This window comes from Erinaceus europaeus, chromosome 7 (genome assembly GCF_950295315.1).
Source record: "Erinaceus europaeus chromosome 7, mEriEur2.1, whole genome shotgun sequence".
NCBI classification, from domain to species: Eukaryota; Metazoa; Chordata; class Mammalia; order Eulipotyphla; family Erinaceidae; genus Erinaceus; species Erinaceus europaeus.
In genome coordinates this window covers 110,696,681-110,715,686 of record NC_080168.1, presented here as the reverse complement: position 1 = coordinate 110,715,686, position 19,006 = coordinate 110,696,681, and the positions used below count along the sequence as shown (strand labels likewise).

At 50.5% G+C, this 19,006-nt stretch overlaps 1 protein-coding gene and 1 non-coding gene across 5 annotated transcripts in view; one reads left to right on the top strand and one right to left on the bottom strand.

Annotated features, from left to right (window-relative positions):
• SMUG1 (single-strand-selective monofunctional uracil-DNA glycosylase 1) overlaps window positions 1-19,006 on the bottom strand; it is an 80,470-nt gene that overhangs the window by 9,814 nt on the left and 51,650 nt on the right. The window lies entirely within an intron of this gene.
• On the top strand, window positions 11,942-12,048 carry LOC132539580 (U6 spliceosomal RNA). Its single transcript, XR_009550921.1, has one exon. It is a non-coding gene; the product is annotated as a U6 spliceosomal RNA (small nuclear RNA).

The window sequence follows — 19,006 nt, the reverse complement described above, 5'->3', positions numbered from 1 at the left end:
CCTCACTTCTTGCTCTTTCTTCCTGCTGGCTCAGTGCCCCTGCCCCAACTCCTGAGAACAGGTGAAGGGAAAAGCCCAGTCCTGGCCTCTCCCTGCCCTTCTAAGTCAAACAGCTTCCTAATCCCTGGGCGGAGGGTAAACAGCCTCTGAGCACAGCCTGCGGGGATCAAGCACAGAAAGGCCACTGATGGATTTCAGGACAGTGCCAGGCCTTCACTCTCACCCGTGTTACTAATTAGCTCACCGGAGTGGGAGGAAGCTGGGCAGGGAGAGCCAGGAATGCCTTTGTGCAGGTCCTCGCTCTGGATAGTGTTTGGAAGCTGAAGGAGGGGGGGTGTCCCCAGCCCGCACCCACCCTTAGCTAACTTAGCTCACAAGCTTTCTCACCACCCCCTACCCACCCCCCAGCCCACCCTGAATCCCTCTGTCCCCTTTCACTGTTCACAGCTGGGAGATAGGCAGGTAGGGGACACTTGGGAGCCTGGAATCGGCTCCGGAAATCAAACGACCCAATAAAAAATTAATTGTCTAATTAAAGCCACGAGGAAGCCCCTTGCCAGAGTTTGGCTTTGAGTCGTCAGGGCCATAAAGGGTGGGAAAATGAGTCTCAGTTCCTAATAAATTCCTGATTTGCAGCTTGGTCTATCCGCAGAGGAGCAGCCGGCGTTCTGCCTGGCTGGGCCTCCTGGAGGTCACAGAGCTTCTCCTCTGGCCCCCCCCCCCAGCCCTGCCTTCACCAGCCCTAGATGGACATCTGATCAGCATGGAAGGAGAACCCTACCCCCAACCCCCTACCCCCCACCCTGTGGGCCACCAAGTGTTCCTGTGACTGTCCTTGGTCTCACTGATCCTCTGTTCCCCAATTTCTCCCTGGTCTTTCCTCAGATAGGGAAGTTCTGGAAAACTTCCATTCCCGTTTTTGTGGTAATTTTTTTTTTTCAGGAAAGGTGCTTTTTTTTTTTTTTTTTTTTTTAGCACTGAGCCTTCATAACTGTAGGCTGCCACTGTTCCTAGGAGATACTTCATTTTATTTTTCATTTCAAAGATAGAGAAGGAGCAGGGCCAGACAATGATGCACCTGGTTAAGCGCACACACTACAGTGTCCAAGGGCCAGGGTTCAAGCCCCTGGTCCCCACCTGCAGGGGGAAAGCTTCACAAATGATGAAGCAGGGCTGCAGGTGTCTCTATGTCTCTCTCCCTCTCTAGCTCCTCTTCCCCATTCAATTTTTCTGTCTCTATTCAATAGTAAATAAATAAATAAAGACAGAGGGAGAGACAGAGAGATCACAGTACTGCTTCACTGTTTGTGGGGTTCCTCTGATGTCATTCACAGTGCTCCTGTGTGGTAGATCGAACCTAGGTTCCCCCTGCATGTCAACGTGTGCTCTCTACTGGATATGCTATCTCCCAATTCTGAAAAGAGATTTTAAGATATTTACTTTAATAGGACACAGAGCGATTGAGAGAGGGGAAGGAGATAGAAAAAGAAAGAGAAAGATGCCTACAACACTGCTTCATCAATCATGAGGCTTCCCCCTCCCCACTAGCAGGTGAGGACCAGGGGGCTTGAACCTAGGTCCTTGCACATGGTAGTGTGTGTGTTCAGCAGGTGAGCCACTGCCTAGCATTATGATGTGGTTCACATTAAGTGTAAATTAAATTAAATTAAATGTGAAGACTTTTTTCCCCCTTTTGTTGCCCTTGTTGTTTATCATCATTGTTGTTGGATAAGACAGAGAGAAATTGAGAGAGGAGGAGAAAACAGAGAGGGGAGACACCTACAGACCTGATTCACCGTTGGTGAAGTGAACCCCCTGCAGGTAGGGAGCTGGGGGCTTGAACCAGGACCCGGATGCCAGTCCTCGCACTTTGTGCCATATGTGCTTAACCCATTGCACTACTGCCTGGCTCCCAAATGTGAAGATATTTTTTTAATATTTATTTATTTATCCCTTTTTGTTGCCCTTGCTGTTAAAGACACTTTTTAACATGACTCGCAAACCAGTAGGCTCCCCTCTTAGACGTCCGTGCTAATTTTGCAGGTGAATGACAAGGACCAAGCTAAGAAGTGCGTCCTAAAAAAAGAATGTGCACACTCTGCCCAGTACAGGAAAGTTATGGAAGACTGGAGTTAAGGTTAACCCGGAGAGGAGCTGCAGAGTCAGACAGTTTTCTAGTGCAGGTGAGGAGTTGAACCTTCTCGCTGGATAACAGTACCAAGTCTTCACTCAGGTGTGTCCCAAGTGCCTAGTCCCTCCTGTGGCAAAAGCGAGGAAACATTTTCTAAGGCGTTCATGTACAGAACCAGGAAGGGGGAGTGGCTCGTTCACAGCCCTGAGTACAAAACAGCCTAACTCCGCAGTGTGGGCTGTCACACAATTTGCGTAGGAGCACCAGCAAGGGTGTCCTTCCGCACAGTCATCTCATGAAAACCTGAATTTGCTCCATATGCGTCTGTCATGATTAAGCCACTTCTTCTAGGGTCGCTTTAAAAATTGACTCTATGGGAGTCAGGCAGTGACACAGAGGGTTAAGTGGCGCAAAGCAAGGACCGGCATAAGGGTCCTGGTTCGAGCCCCGCCCCCACCTGTAGAGGAGTCACATCACAGGCGGTGAAGCAGGTGTGCAGGTGTCTGTCTTTCTCTCCCCCTCTCTGTCTTCCCCTCCTCTCTCCATTTCTCTCTGTTATATCCAATAACAACGACATCAATAACAACAATAATAACTGCAACAATAAAAATAACAAGGGCAACAAAAGGGAATAAGTAAATACATACTCTAAAAAATTGACTTTATGTGGGGTAGACAACACAGTGGTTATGCAAACAGACTCTCATGCCTGAGGCTGCAAGGTCCCAAGTTCAGTCTCCTGCACTACCATAAGCTAGAGATGAGCAGATTCTGGTTAGAAAAAAAATTGACTTTATGAGGCTAGGCAGTGGCACACTGGAGAAGCACACATCACGGGTGCACGAGGACTCAGGTTCAAGCTTTCATTCCCCACATTGGGGGGTGGGGGAGTGAACTGGTGAAGGGGTGCTACAGGTGTTTCTCTTCCTCTCTCCCTTTCACTCTTCCTTCCCTTTCAATTTCTCTCTAGCAAATTAATACATATGATTAAATTAATACATATGATTTTAAATTGACTTTATGGCCAGGAGGTGGCTCAGTGGGCAGTGCAAATGCTTTTCAAGTGTGAGGTGCAGGCTTGATCCCTGGTGTCAAATAGAACCCATCTGTGCCCGCTCTCCCCAATAAAAAATAAATAAATCTTCAAAAGTAAAAGCAGACTTGATAGTCATTTTACAAAACAGATAGGGCGGAGTTGGTGGGTGGTGGTGTACCTGGCAGAGTGCACACTGTACAGTGAGCAAGAACCCAGGTTCAAATCCCCAGCCGTCACCTGCAGGGGTAAGTTTCAAAAGTGGTGAAGTGGGAGTTGGGCAGTAGCGCAGCAGGTTAAGCGCACTTGGCACAAAGCACAAACACCGCCATAAGGATCCTGGTTCGAGCCCCCAGCTCCCCACCTGCAAGGGAGTCGCTTCACAGGCGGTGAAGCAGGTATACAGGTGTCTATCTTTCTCTCCTCCTCTCTGTCTTCCCCTCCTCTCTCCATTTCTCTCTGTCCTATCCAACAATGACATCAAGAACAACAATAATAATAACAACAACAACAATAAAAAAACAAGGGCAGCAAAAAGGAAAATAAATAAACAAAATTTTTAAAAAGAAAAAAGTGGTGAAGCAGTGCTGTGGATATCTCTCCCTGTTTCCTACTGATTTATGTGTGTCTCTATCAAATAAATAAACAAGTAAATAAATAATAGACAAGAGGTGTCTTCTTTCTTTGCTTGTTTTTTCTGATTTCCTAGATGCAAAAGATAAAGATTCACCACCAGTTGCTTCAGTGATAGGTGTGTGTGGTCCCACGTTTGAGGTGAGAAAGGATACTGCTAACACATTTATAGTTTGGTAAACCAAGACTGCCTCAAAAAACAAAGAGAAGGGGTCCCAGGTCGTGGCATGCCTGGTGAGGGCGCTTATTACCGTGCACAAGGACAGAGTTCAAGCCCGAGTCACTGCCTATTGAATGAGGGGCACTGTGGGAGTCTCAAGAGTGGCGAAGCAGGTCTGCAGACGTTTTCTCCTCTCCTCTCTGCCGCTCCTTTCCCTCTTGGTTTCTCTCTGCCTCTATCTAACCAAGTAAAGATGAATGAATAAAGCTATATATATATATATATATATATATATATATATATATATATATACATGTCATGATTTTAAAAAATCATCAATGACAAAGACAAGCAAAAAACAAACAAGCAAAAAATAAAACCCTGAGTCGTGGACTCTGAAGACATTTGAGAGAAGGGCCCACAGGAACCTTGTCCCTGGGCCTGGGTGCAGCCAGGCCTCCCCTCAAGGTGACTGCTGGGAGGCAAAGGCCCCAGTGAGATGCCATTCTCCACGCCACATCTGGAGTGTATTATTTATCATTCCCGATGATCCTTCTCTCCCTCATCTGGTTGTTATTTTTCATCCTAAATAGTGAGCTAAACTTTCCCTATGACGGGGAAAAAGGAAAAAAAAAGGGGGGGTCAGAAAAAAATTCCTAACCCCCATCTGAGTCAGGATCCCATTTCAGATCTCAGCAAATTCCCAGGCACAAATGTCACTGGGATGGTTTCCAAGAGCCCCAAGCCCAGAAGCTGGAATGTATGTGCTGCTTCTGCTTCACTTTGTGTTACCTGTACACCTACTATGTGCTGGGCCCCGTTTCCTGCTCACCTGGAGGTTCTCTCCAGTAGGGAATTCAGGATGGTTTTCTTTCCCTAACAGATGGGATTTGTTATTTTACTACTTTTTAAAAAATTTCTTTATTGGGGGACTAATGTTTTACATTTGACAGTAAATACAATAGTTTGCACATGCATAACATTTCTCAGTTTTCCACATTAACAGTACAACCCCCACTAGGTCCTCTGCCATCCTTTTCCAGGACCTGTACTCTCACTCTCCTCCTACCCACCCCAGAATCTTTTACTTTGGTGCAATCCACCAACTCCAGTCCAAATTCTGCTTAGTGTTTTCTCTTCTGGTCTTGTTTATCAGCTTCTGCCGGAGAGTGAGATCATCCCATATTCATCCTTCTGTTTCTGGCTTATTTCACTTAACATGATTTTGTAAAAAATATTTTATTTTATTTTATTTTATTGGAGAGGGAAAGAGGAAGGGAGACACCTGCAGCACTACTTCACTGCTCATGAAGCTTCCCCCTGTAGGTGGGGATGTGGGAGTTTGAATTCGGGTCCTTGCACATGGTAATGTGTGCAATAACCACCTGACCCCAGGAATTTGTCGGTTCAGTTTTTTCTCTTTTTTAAGATTTTGTTTATTAATGAGAGGGATAGGAGGGAGGGAAGGAGAGAGAAGGAGAGGGGGAGTGTGGAGAACAGACATCACTCTGGTATATGTGCTGCCAGGAATCCAACTCAGGATCTCATGCTTGAGACTCCAACGCTTTGTCTACTGGACCACCTCCCAGATGATAGAATTTGTCATTTTTTTGTCCTATTACTTAGTCTGAGACTGCTATGTGATCCACCCTTCCTCAGAGGTAGTACTGGTTTCCTGATGCCCACTTCTCAGTAGGACTTAAGTGATCATTTTGTGCATCTCTATCTTTGAGAAAAGCCTCACTGGAATATTCTAGTTGTCAGCTTGGCTGTTTTGTTAGTTTGGGGCTTTTTGTTGTTGTTGTTCTGGCAAACAGAATCCTGATTCCCCACCCCATCCTCCCCAAAAAGGCATGGTGGTAGCCCCCTCTCACACAGTTTGGAGGGGGTGTATGGAGTGCTCTGCACCACACTGAACGCTGTGTGAATGGCACCACCTAGAGTTGTGCCGCAGGAGTGCAGTGGACTATGGCCTCACTAAGGCAGCCTCATGCAGAACCCCAGGGCTGACAAGCGGAGAGTTAACACCTCGGCCCTCAGGAAGGGGCGCCTCGTGGAAATCCTCTCCACCTCACTGACAAGCGGAGATCGGGCTCAGCACACAGCTCACCAATCTTCACTCCTTCAACTTCAAAGGCAGCTCTGGCCCTGGGGAGGACGTGGTCTGACCCGAGCTGGGTGTGGAGCGATGTGACCAGAGCATAGGTCAGGCCGGCCCTGGAAGTCAGGGTGAAGGCTGGGCTCCCATCTGGCCTGGAGTCTAGGAGGGGTAGGAGTTGGCCGTGGAGGGGTGGGGACAATCCTCAGAGTGTCCTGTGAACCTTTACGGTCCCTGGACCTGGCCAATACAAGAGGTCTGCCAGGCTGGCTGGGGCCTTACCAGCAGGCAATGCTGCTTTTCTTGGGGACCAGAAGGTAGCTCACCTAGTAGAGCTCCCACTTAGCTATGTGTGAGAATGTGGGTTTGAGACCCCGCATCCCACATGAGAGCACCATACAAAGGAGAAGCTTCACATGCAGTGGGACAGTATTGTGGTGTCTCTCTTTATCTCTCTGTACCTCTGTTTCTCACCCTTTATCTGGAAAAAGGGGGGGGGAATACACTGGGAGCAATGGAATCACACAAGTAAAAAAACAAACAAACAAAAAACCAAAAAAAACCAGTAAAGCCTTGGCAGCAAACAAACTACTTCCAGCCCAGAGGGCAATACAGAGGGTAAGGCATTGGACTGTCAGGTATGAGGTCCCAAGTTCAATCCCCATTATTGCGTGGGCCAGAGTGATATCTTGACATCCTCTCTCTCTCTCTCTCATAAACAAATCTTTTTTTCAAAGCTGTTTTTCCTTCCTTACCTTCTGCCAGGCCTAGCCCACCTGGGCTTCCTCCTCCAACTTTTGCCAAAGTCTTCCCTTCTCTCAACCTCTTCCACACTCCCCTGTCCCTGGGTCTTCTTGAATAAAACTCACTGGCCTCTGACATGTCCACAGCCTAACCTCCTGCAGTCTGTCAGCCTCAGAGCTGTTCAGGCCCCATATCCTTACCTCACAGGGACAAGAGCTCCTCTGTGTGTCCTTTTCTCCCCCACATACCAGGACATCCCTACTCACAGCTCCTGGACACTCAGTTCTCAGAGACCAGGCCAGACATCACAGTATCCACGGAGCCGATGGTGCCCAGGGAGGCTGTGGGTAAGCACGCTCCCACTTCATGTGAATACGCTGGCCACTTGGTGAACAGGGAGGCCAGCTGGAACCAGGGTGATGGTGGGTGAAATGGGGGTAGGGGAGAGGAGGGCAAAGGCATAGACCTCTAGTTATAAAATCGGGCACAGGAAGGGGTAGATCATGGCACATTTGATAGTGTGCACACATTACCTCAGGTAAGCAAGCACCTGGGCTCAGGCATCCAGTCCCCACTTTAGGGGGAAACTGCATGAGTGGTACAGTGCTGCAGGTGTCTCTCCTTCTCTCTGTGCGTGTATCTCTCTGTGTGTGTGTCTCTCTCTAAAAAAAAAGTGGACACTGAGAACCATAGAATCATGCAGGCACCCAGCCCCAGCTATAAACCTGGTGTAAAGAAAAAAAAAAGAGAGAGAGAGAGAGAGGTCAGGTGGTAGCGCACCTGGTTCAGCACACATGTTACATGTGCAAAAAACCAGGTTTGAGCCCTTGGTCCCCACCTGCAGGAGGAAAGCTTCATGAGTGGTGAAGCAGGGCTGCAGGTGTCTCTCTCTGTCTATCTCCTTCTGTCACCCCTGACCTCTCAATTTCTGACTGTCTCTGTCCAATAAATAAATAAATATTTTCTAAAAACTTTAGAAAAAAGAAAGAGAGAGAGAAAGAGAGTTGAGCCTCCAGCTCCCCACCTGCAGAGGGTTTGCTTCACAAGCACTGAAGCAGGTCTGCAGGTGTCTGTCTTTCTCTCCCCCTTTCTGTCTTCCCCTCCTCTCTCCATTTCTCTCTGTCCTATCCAACAACAGCAATAATAACAACAAAATGGAAAAAAATGGCTGACAGGAGCAGTAGATTCATAGTGCAGGCACTGGGCCCCAGCAATAACCCTGGAGGCCAGAAAGAGAGAGAGAGAGACAGAGAGAGAGAGAGAGAGAGACAGAGAGAAAGTACATACACCCAGAATCTTTGTATAAGCCAGGGGCTAGGGGAGGGTCTCTGCAGAAACCTATTTCATATTTATTTCACCAATTATGGTAATAAATTTTATTATGAAATTTTTTCAAAAAGAAGGAAACAAGAAGGAAAGAAAGGAAGAAAAAAAGGAGAATTTATAGGAATATGTGTACAGCATGTGAACAGTACGGCACTGATTATTTGAAAGTTGCTAAGAATGTAGATCTTTAAGGTCACACAAAGGAAAAAGGTGCAGCCAACTATGCATGGTGACAGATACTAACTAGGCTTACTTTGGTTGTTTTGCCATAGAGACAGGTGTCCAATCATTGTATGCACACCTGAAGCTAATGTTGTGAGCCCATGAACTCTCTCTCCCAGTCTCTCTCTCTCTCTCTCACCTTAAACCTGGTCCCAAAAAGCATTGAGTCTTATGGGGCGGGGGGAGACATCATCCCTCTAGATTGGAATGTGTGTCTGCATGTGATGCCTGGAATCTAACTCAGGGCCTCATACACGCAAAGCACATGCAATACCACTGAGCTGCACTGCTGGCTCCCATCCAGCTGCATTTGACCACAGGAGCAAACCTCACAGACAGTACCTTCCAGAGCTGGGAGAAGCTGCTGTGAGAAGTTGCCCGCAGAGGCCACCAGGAGGTAGGACAATCAGCAAGTGGCTGTCCTGTGTTTCCCCAGATCACTGGATACAGAGGACACATGAGCACCAGCAGGAAGCTGAGGCAGGGAGCACCACGGAGCACCTCCACTCCTCCAGCCACTGGGAGCCAGGGAGGGCTGTCAAGGCTCTGACAGATCAGGTCTGACACTAACCCTTTAAAAAGCAGAGTGGGGTGGTCCGGGAGGTGGCACAGTGGCTACAGCACTGGACTCTCAAGCATAAGGTCCTGAGTTCAATCCCCGGCAGCATGTGTGCCAGAGCGATGTCTGGTTCTTTCTCTCTCTCCTATCTTTCTCATTAATAAATAAATAAAATCTTTTTAAAAAAAAAAGCAGAGTGGGAGGCACAAACACGGAGTTGCACCCAGGCATCATGGGACACCCCTCACACACCCGAACTGAGCAGAGGACACAGAAAGCCCCCACTGCCTTCCGACCAAACTCCTCCCAACTAAAGGTCACCTTCTGTAAACCAGTAGCTTCTTCAAGCAAAGTCACAGTCGGGTGTCAATACCCCAGCACATACTCATCTGTCTCCCCATTCAGATTCAAACTGGGATTCCAGCCGGGTCTGGGCTGTGCTCTTAACCCATGGTCCACAGGTCACCCCACCCTCTAGTCTCCCAGTGGCCTGGTCCTCTCTGACTGCTGAACCAGGAAGGGGCCTGGGCAGTGAGGAGGGGAGAAGGTGCTTCTGGGATTCGCAGGCTCTGCAGCCTTGGAGGGAGATGCCCTGACTTCCCCTCATTCTCCACCCCACCCAGCTCCCATATCCTGCTGCTGCAGCTGCTCCCCACTCCCCACCTGGGAAGAATACGCGCGCACACACACATGTGTACATGCACACACACATGCGCACATGCACACGAACACACGTGCATACACGCACACACATGTGCACACATACATACGCACATGCACATGCACACACACATGCGCACAGGCACACACACATGCACACACACACGGGCAGAGTGGGAGGGAGGCAGCATATGGTCCCATTTTTTTCCTGGTCCTGGGTCAGCTATTTTGGAAATCAGAAACCCCCCTGCCTTTTCCTCCTCTCTGGGGAGCACCCCCTCCCCTCTGCACATTCCCCACAAATTCCCAGGCTGAGATCCTTCCTACGTGCAGCTATGTGGTGAGATCACTGCTCCTGCCCCAGGCGCCAGCCTGTGAGGAAGGAGTCCTGGCAGCCTTTGATGTAGGCACGTTTTCAAAGGCCCACCTGTCCTCTCTCCCCAACCCCCAGTCTGAAGAGTTGAAACTCAGGGCCACCCTCCACCCCCACCCCCCAATCTCAGCCAGGATCAGGTCATGCACCCTCTCCCTGCTGGGGGGTAATCTAACCCAACCTCAGCACTTGGGGACATCTGTCTGGGGTGAGTAAGGAGGGAGCCCTGAGGAGGAGGAGGAGGACGTGAGGGTCCTGTGACACTTTAAAGCCTCAGGCAGGAAGATCTGCAGTTTCTCTGGAGTGGAGCTTGTGGGGAGGGGTGCTCCAAAAGCCCCGTTTGATGTTGCCCTTTCATGGCTGTGGTTGGATCCAGATGTTCCCCACTTGCAGGCCTTCCTCTTTGGAAGGGAGGGGCCATGGCCATGAAGCCGGGTCTGTCATGTGCACGTGTGGACCGGTGCCCGCTGAGCGGAAGTGTGCTCCTAGTCAAGCTCGTACCTGGCCCACAGTCTGACACTATGGCCTTTTCTTCACAAAGAGCTGAGGATCCTCCCACCTCCACCCCTGCCTGTGCCTTTCAGGTTCGCTGTGTCTCTGTCCAGACCCCCCACCCCACCCCCATTTCTCTGACCCATAAGATGAAGTTGGAGTTGGTTCCTAAAGATGGTTCCCAGATCATTAGCAGGGTAGGAATGGGAGTACAGAGAACCAGATTTCTGGCCAAGGAACAAACAGTTATCTAAGAAATCAGGAATGAAATGGGACTGACAGTGAATGAGTCAATCTCTTTAAAAAAAAAATAAAACACGACTCTTCCCCACGTTTTGGGTGACTCCTGCAAGGGGATGGAGGGGTTAGCCTCCTAATCTCCCAGAAACAGCATAATAGTTCTGCAAAAAGACTTTCATGCCTGAGGCTCTGAGCACCCAGGTTCAATCCCTGCCACCACCATAAGCCAGAGCTGAGAGGTGCTCTGGTAAAATAACTGAATAAATAAATAAATAAATAAAATATTTTTGGAATAGTATAAAGTTAAGGTCATCCTTATCACTGAGCTTGGCAATCTCTCCTTCAACTGTTAGAGTCTCTTCCCGCTTTGCAGTCTCCACCAAGCTCTGTCTGGGAGGTGCCCCCAGGGCCTGCCTCAGCCACTCAGTGGGCCTCGAAGGCCTTTCTGCATCCTTCCAGACACTCATGGAATCAGAAAAAGGCTCATCGACTTGGTCAAGGTCCAGAGTGTTCCGGAAGCCATGCTGGTGACCTTGCAAACCCATGGGCCCACGCCTGCGCTCTGAGACCTCAGCCTTAATTGGACATGCAGGTGTTGGGTGATCAAGGAGGCACAGACAAAAGCAACTCGAATCCCAGCTGGAGTGAGGTGCAGTGGATCCAAGGACTTGCAGCAGCCACAGGTTTGAGCAAGTGGAGCTCTCCTATGGGGGAGGGGACTGCAATGGGAAAGAAGAAACCTGGAAGGCTTCCTACAGGAAGGGGCATTTCAGCAGAGACAGAATATCTTGGGAGCCCCCAAGTGAATGAAAGCAGGAGAAAGGTCAGTGGGAGAAGACTGAGGATTCTCTCACAGGACTAGAAAGAGTGGGTGGGTAGGTGGGGTGGAGGGTGGCTAGCTGGAGAGAGACCTGTGTAGGAAATCCTGGGGGACAGTTCTCAGCACCCCTACACCACGGACTTTAATCAAGCCAAATACAGATGGGTCTGGCATTGAGTCCCCCCAGTTTGGTTTATCCCCATGCTCCCCATGTCCTTTCTTTCTTGGGCCACAAATTCTCCTTTTACTTGTTGCATATACCCCACATGTCTCTTGCTCAAAGAACTAAAACACTCTGTCACTCTTTTTTTAAAATATTTATTTATTTATTCCCTTTTGTTGCCCTTGTTGTTTTATTGTTGTAGTTATTATTGTTGTTATTGATGACGTCGTTGTTGGATAGGACAGAGAGAAATGGAGAGAGAAGGGGAAGACAGAAAGGGGGAGAGAGTGCTCGCTTTGGCAGCACATATACTAAAATTGGAACGATACAGAGAAGATTAGCATGGCCCCTGCGCAAGGATGACACGCAAATTCATGAAGCGTTCCATATTTTTCTGACTTCGGGGGAAACCACGATGTGGAGTATTTGTATAAATAAACAGTGAAAGCCCAAAAAAAAAAAAAAAAAAGAAAAGAAAGGGGGAGAGAAAGACAGACACCTGTAGACCTGCTTCACTGCTTGTAAAGCGACTCCCCTGTAGGTGGGAAGCCGGGGGCTCGAACCGGGATCCTTAAGCCAGTCCTTGCACTTTGCTTAACCTGCGGCGCTACCGCCTGATTCCCAACACTCTGTCACTCTTAAGCCGAGCCCTGCCCCCTGCAGGACCTGCCCATCCACACCAAGATTCACACAACACGGCTGAGTGCCCCCCCCACCTCTTACCCTACTTGTCTTTCTGATTCTAACTAAAGCCTCCTGTCCCACAGGGGGCTGGGAGGGCCAGGGCAGGAACCCCACAACTGCACAGCAGCTGGAAGAGCCCCACCTGGATGAGGCCAATGATAAAGGGATGGGGGTGGTCCTCAGAAAGTATGACTACCTGTTCTGGCCTGGGGAGGTCAGATGCTCAACCAGGTTTGTTTCAGGTGTCAGGAGGGACAGGCCTGGTGGGTACAGCTGAAGCCTGGTCTTCTACCACTTGTCACTGTGGACTCACTACCACAAGTGCCACATCCTTCTCTCCCTGTGGCTCTGTTTCCACCTCCCCCACGTAGCAAGATCTGGAGGGGAACCCACACATTCTAGTCCAGAGACAGCTTGGTCTGCAACTCCCACTGGTCCCGTGAATGGGAAAAAACTACCCCAGACAGCCTTTCCCCAGAGCCATCCATGTGAGCTGCCAGGAAGCTGCCAGGGCCAGGATGGGCCAGCAATGGCCCCACTAGTGCCTGGAAAAGGAAGGGCTTCCCTCCCAAAGTGAGGGTTCTGCCTGGAGAGCCGTGGAGGAACCCCCCAACTCCCAGCATCTGCTGTTGCTCCTCCTTCTCCTCCAAAGTCTTTTCATTGGCAAGGCAGAAAAAAAAAAGATTTTTTCAAATACATGTTTTTAACTTTATTTTATCTGGCAGGACAGAGAGAAATTGAGAGGGAAAGGGGGTGGAGAGGGAGAGAGAGACACCTGCAGACCTGCTTCACCGCTCATGAAGCCTTCCCCCTTCAGGTGGGGACTGGAGGCTTGAACCTAGGTCCTTATATGAACCCAGGTAACATATGTATTAAACCAGGTGCATTACTACTACTGGCCTGCCCCAGGCAGAGATTTTTGTTTCCCATCCCCCACAAGGTCTGGATAAGAGGGGAGGGTGGGCAGAAATGGGAGACATGGCCTCAGAGATCCCTCAAACTGGCTGCAGGTGCCGTGTTCTGTCCTGGCCTTATAACACACTGATGACACCCATTGGGTGATTCCACTGAAAACCACACCCAGGATGGATACTGGGGCTCCTGGACTCAATGGCATTGCAAATAATGTACTGGCTATCAAACCAGTAAAGCAGGGGAACCCCACCACCACCACCACATACACACACACCACCACCACCATGTGAAAAGCACCGGGCAGATCTCTGGCTGGGGGACACAGGGCTCCGTGTACAAGTCTAGCCCATTCAGGTATAGATGACAAGTTCTAGAAACTTGTGTGCAGTACAGAGCCCCATAATCTTTCCCTCCCTGCCCCAATACATGTTCACATGTAGATCTGGGACTGGAAGGCAGACATGAGGAAGGACTTCCTTGAGAGCCATGAGAACACTGGGTGTGAAGATTCTTCTTCCCGGAAGGTGGAGAAGCGGCTGAGCCCCATTTCACTGAGTCCTGGTGAGGTAAGGCTTATATCCTCGAAGGGTGGTGTGTGTGTGTGTGTGTGTGTGTGTGTGTGTGTGGCTGAGATGCCCTCTCCAGACTTTGCACAGGGCCAAAGCTCTGCCAGAGAGCTGAAGAGGCAGGAGGAGGAGGAAGGAAAGAGCTCACAGAAGGACAGACCGACAGATAGAGGGGTCAGAGGGATAGAGGCCAACAGGGTTGGAGAGATGAATGATCTTGGCTGCACTGATGGACGGCACCAGGATAGATGGGTGGCGGCTAAGGTTTGTTTACCGGCAGCCCCCGGCCGGGGGAGAGGAATGGCAGTTGGCACATCAGAGGGCTCTTAGGAAAACTCGTGGAGATGATTTAGATGGGAATGAATCAGCTCCATATGGATTAAGTGTCCCCGCAAATCCCAGGAATTTACAGATGAGGGGACGGGGCAAGGGCACAGAGGGGTGGGGGAGGTAGGAGGGGAGGAGGGTGAGGGAGGAGCTGGTGAGGGAGACACAGGCCTGGAGCCCTATGAGGGAAACATGGTGGGGAGCCTGGCAGAGCAGCTGTGTCCCTGGGGCCTATTCCTCCAGCCATCTTTCCTGTTTGGCACCAGGCTTTAGGAAATGGCTACTTGTTGGGGCATCCTTTCTGGGTAACTTCTTCCTTCCTTCCTTCTTTCCTTCCTTCCTTCCTTCCTTCCTTCCATCTTTCCCTATGTCCCTTCTTCCTTTTCTGGGGGTTTATTTACTTATTAATGAGAAAGAGTCAGAGCATCACTCTGGCATATTTGATGCCAGGGATTGAACTCAGGGCCCCACGCATTTTAAGATTTATCTTAAATTTATATTATATTTTGTTTATATATCAAAGTATAATATAAAATTATATTTGTGGGGAGTCAGGCTGTAGTGCAGCGGGCTAAGCGCAGGTGGCGCAAAGCACAAGGACTGGCATAAGGATCCCGGTTCGAACCCCGGCTCCCCACCTGCAGGGGAGTCGCTTCACAGGCGGTGAAGCAGGTCTGCAGGTGTCTATCTTTCTCTCCTCCTCTCTGTCTTCCCCTCCCTCTCTCCATTTCTCTCTGTCCTATCCAACAACAACAACAACAATAACTACAACAATAAAACAACAAGGGCAACAAAAGGGAATAAATAAATAAAATAAATATATAAAAAATATTTTTTAAAAAGAGTGAAAAATGAAAATATAAAGAAAAAATTATATTTGTGTGTGTGTGTGTGTGTGAGAGAGAGAGAGAGAGAGAGAGAGAGAACCAGAGCATCACACTGGCATATTCAGTGCTGGGGACTGAACTCAGGACCTCTCACTTGCAAGTCCAGAGCTTCAGTCACCACACTACCTCCCAGGCCATGAGAACCTTGTTATTTAAATCCAATGCTCTAGCCACTGTGCCACCTCCCAGGCCACTCTGAGTAAGTTTCTGGTTGCCTCTCCTTGCTTCAGTCTGGCTCTTTTACTGAGTCTGTATAGGTCTTTCTATCTTTGCTTCTCAGTCCTCTCCTTCCTTGGCATTCCCACCATATAGTTCAGGCTTCTCTCTACCTGTCTCTGCTTCTTTATTCCTTGGCCGAGCTGGGGCCTCTTGTTCATTCAGATAGAGACACACAGGAGAGAGAGGGGGAAAGAGAGAAAAGGAGAGAGAGAACCGCACTAGAGCTTCCCCTGTATGATACCAGAGCTCAGACCCTGGCCTCATTCATGGCACTGTAAGACCCTACCCAGTGAGCTATCCCACCAGCCCCTCTCAGCTTCTGTTTGTCACCTGAAGTGTAAAGTGGCTCAGAGCTGACAGGGCTCCTATTCATTCTGCTCTCCCGCCAGGCCCTCAGGTGTGGGACTGAACAGGGACAAGAAGCTCATCTGAAAAGTGACTTTTTGACAACAGGAAGTTCTTTCTTTTCTTCTCTGCCCAACTGGACCCTAGACCCCCTCCTCCTGGGGCCCGGGGAGCTTGGCTGGGGGCAGTTACACTGAAAAGCAGGGCAGCTCAAGAAGACCAGGGTCCCCAAGCTGCCGGAGGCAGTGAGTCATGTGCTGGCAATGGGCCTGTCCCCGCACTGTCCCTTCCCAGTGCCCTGGACAGCTGCAGCCCAGAGTGGAGCGCATGGGTATGGTGACGACCTGGATCAGAGCTTGGATAGCTGCATATGACAATCCGTTGAAATATCACAGCCACTCTCCCCCCCCCCACCAGTGATCTATGGGCTGTGTGCCCTGTAAAAATTATTTATCGGGGCCTCGGAGTGTCCTGATTTAGTGCGGCTGCCTCTGGGGCCGAGGGGCCTGCCTGTCGGCGGCCGGAGCCTAAGCATTAAACGACGCTAAAAAGTTAAACGGCCAACGTTGGGGGCGCACTCAAGGAGGCGCCATAAAGCTGTCGGAGCTGCTTAAATCAGGATGGAGGATTCCCCGGGACATCTTCTTGCCATATGCCTCCAGCCAGGGAGACTCTCCACACCCCTAGCTCACCCAAGCCCCGTGGCTCTCAAGGACCCGGCCACAGAGCCTGGGGTCCTGGGGCAACAAGAATGGTCAAGACTGGCCGCCTCTGCCAGCCTCCCTCTTCCACTGAGCAGAGGTCCAAGAGCACAGGAGGCTCTGGGGGCCCAGTTCTCCCCACCCCCCAATCCCGAGCCCTGGCCAAAGCTAACCTCCATTAAGACTTCTCATGGTGGGAGTCAGACCATAGAGCAGTGGGTTAAGCGCACGTGGCACAAAGCTCAAGGACCAGCAAGAGGATCCCAGTTCAAGCCCCCGGCTCCCCACCTGCAGGGGAGTCGCTTCATAGGTAGTGAAGCAGGTCTGCAGGTGTCTACCTTTCTCTCTTCCCCCTCTGTCTTCCCCTCCTCTCTCCATTTCTCTCTGTACTATCCAACAATGACGACAACAATAACAACAATAAAAAAAAAACAAGGACAACAAAAAGGAAATAAATAAATACATATTTAAAAAAACTTCTCATGGCAAGGAACCCCAAGATCTCCTGTGTGGGACTGTGTTCTCCAACTGTGGCTTCAAATCATGTTCCCTTGGCTTGAACCCATGTTCCCTTGGCTCAGAGTCTCCCAGTCCTGCTTTAGAGAGTGCTGTGTACAGACCAACCCTAAAGCCTCAACCTTTCTGGCAGGCTCCTCACAGCCCCAGCCTGGAAACCCCCCTCTCCGCCCCACCCCCTGTCCAGTGCTGCAGGATGCCTGGCCTCACAGTCTTCAAGGAAGCCAGGCCCATGCCGCCACCACCTGGCTGCGGAGCAGGGGAGGCAGGTCACCTGTACTGTGTGTCATGACTTCTCTCAGCGCAGTAAAATTCACCTCTTAAAACCTCCACTTAGGCCCCTAATATTTGCCTGGCTATATATCTCCAGTGATATATGGACAGAAATTGCTCGTAAACGGCCATAAAACCTTTTAGCTGAGCAGAAGAGGAAGCACATGGAGCAACATCAGGACTGCGGGAGCGTGAGTGTGCTAAGCCATACCTCTGAGCGCCCCAAAACTCAACCCCTGGCTTCAGGGACAGGGAGCCATTGTGGGGCCCCCTAGGGTAGGGGTGGAAGAAGGGTCCCCAGGGGCAAACCTTCCGGCCCCAAGAGTGGCTGTGTCACCTGGTTGTTCCTGGGTACTCTATGTGGCAGCTCCAAGCCAGGGTTCCCATCACCTGCCCCAATCACAGGAAGAGATCTCCCCCCAGGATACTCCGGCTTCTTGGTGTGAGGTGTCTGGGGCTCATGCGTATGCCCCAGGGCTGCCTTTTCATTCAGACAGCCACAAGGAGGGAGACACCACAGTATCAGAGCTGCCCCTGGGTCCGTGGCACTCATCACACATGGCAAGACAGGCGCCCTGTCTGGTGAACTAGCCTTCCCACAGCTCTTAGTCACTTCTGCTGGGAATCCTGGAAGGACCTGAGAGCCAGGGTGCTCCCCACAGAGTGCTCCATCTGCCAGCCCCATCTCCCAGTTGAAGAGCTCCCCTTGTGGACAGGAAGCCTGAGGCTCTTTGAGAGACTAAGCCCCACCTCCATCTCCACCAATCCTGCCCCAAGAGACCAGGAACAGAAGAGGAACCCCTCAACTCCCAACAAGCCTCAGCCCCTGGTTAGACCTTTTGGTCATCCCCTCACTCAGCCCCTGGATGCCGCTTCCTCCATGACTCCCAGGCCTCCTCTGGCCCCCACTCTCAGCTGCTTCTGGTGCTCCACCCTCTCCCTGCCCATTACAGTGTCCCTCCAAGATCCCTCTACCCAGCCCTGCATCTGCTCCCTCATTCTCCTCTTCTCTCCCTAATCCCTTCACCTCCTGGCTGTCCTCTCTGGTTGCCTACCTCTTCTTTCCTTCCTGGGGTCCCTCACTTCCAGGTTCCCCTTCTTCCCTTGACTCCCAGCCCCAAGTCAGCCCCTAGTACAGCCACTGCCCACCAGGACCCCAGCCCAGGCCTTGCCCTTTGTCCTACTCTTGTGCAGGCCAGAACAGGCAGTAAGAGGCTACTCTTATTTCTCACACCTCCCCTTCCTGGTGGTTCCCACCCCCAACCCCACTTTTCTTTAAGTTTCCAAATCAACCTTCCTCCAATAATAATGATAAAGCAGGAAGCTGGGCCGGAGGACAGTGCAAATTTTTCTTCTTGACACGGAGTTTCCGATTAAAGGCAAAGGGACATAAATCCTCCTGCGTAATTGCTGTGCTCCAGCTCTGAGCCACTCAGAAAGGAGGCTCCCACCCCCTCAGCCTCTGCCCTGGGGAGCCCCGCCCCCATTCAGATCAGGACTTGGTCCCCAGAGCCTGGTCTGGCCTGGGAAGGGGAAAGGAATGGACTGTGGGGCTGTGGGAAGGGGGTGGGCTCGAAGCACTTCCCTTCTAGGGGTCCTAATGGAACCCAGATGGGCAGGGGCCCAGGGGGCCCACTGCAGGCAGCCCCTCAACCCTTCACCCCAGAGCAGGCTTTACAGTTGAGCAGATCTTCTCAGCACTCAATGTCTTATTGATTCTTTTTTTTTTTTTTCCCCAGAGCTCTGCTCTGGTGGTATTGGGGGCTGAACCCAGGACTTTTGGTGCCTCGGGCATGAAAGTCTTTTTGCATTAAGCTATTTTATTGCCACAGATAGGACTGCCCAGATCACTCAGGACAGTGAGACCAAGAAACACTTGGGAGAATGAGGAGTGGGTCCAGGTCTGGATCACTCCCAGA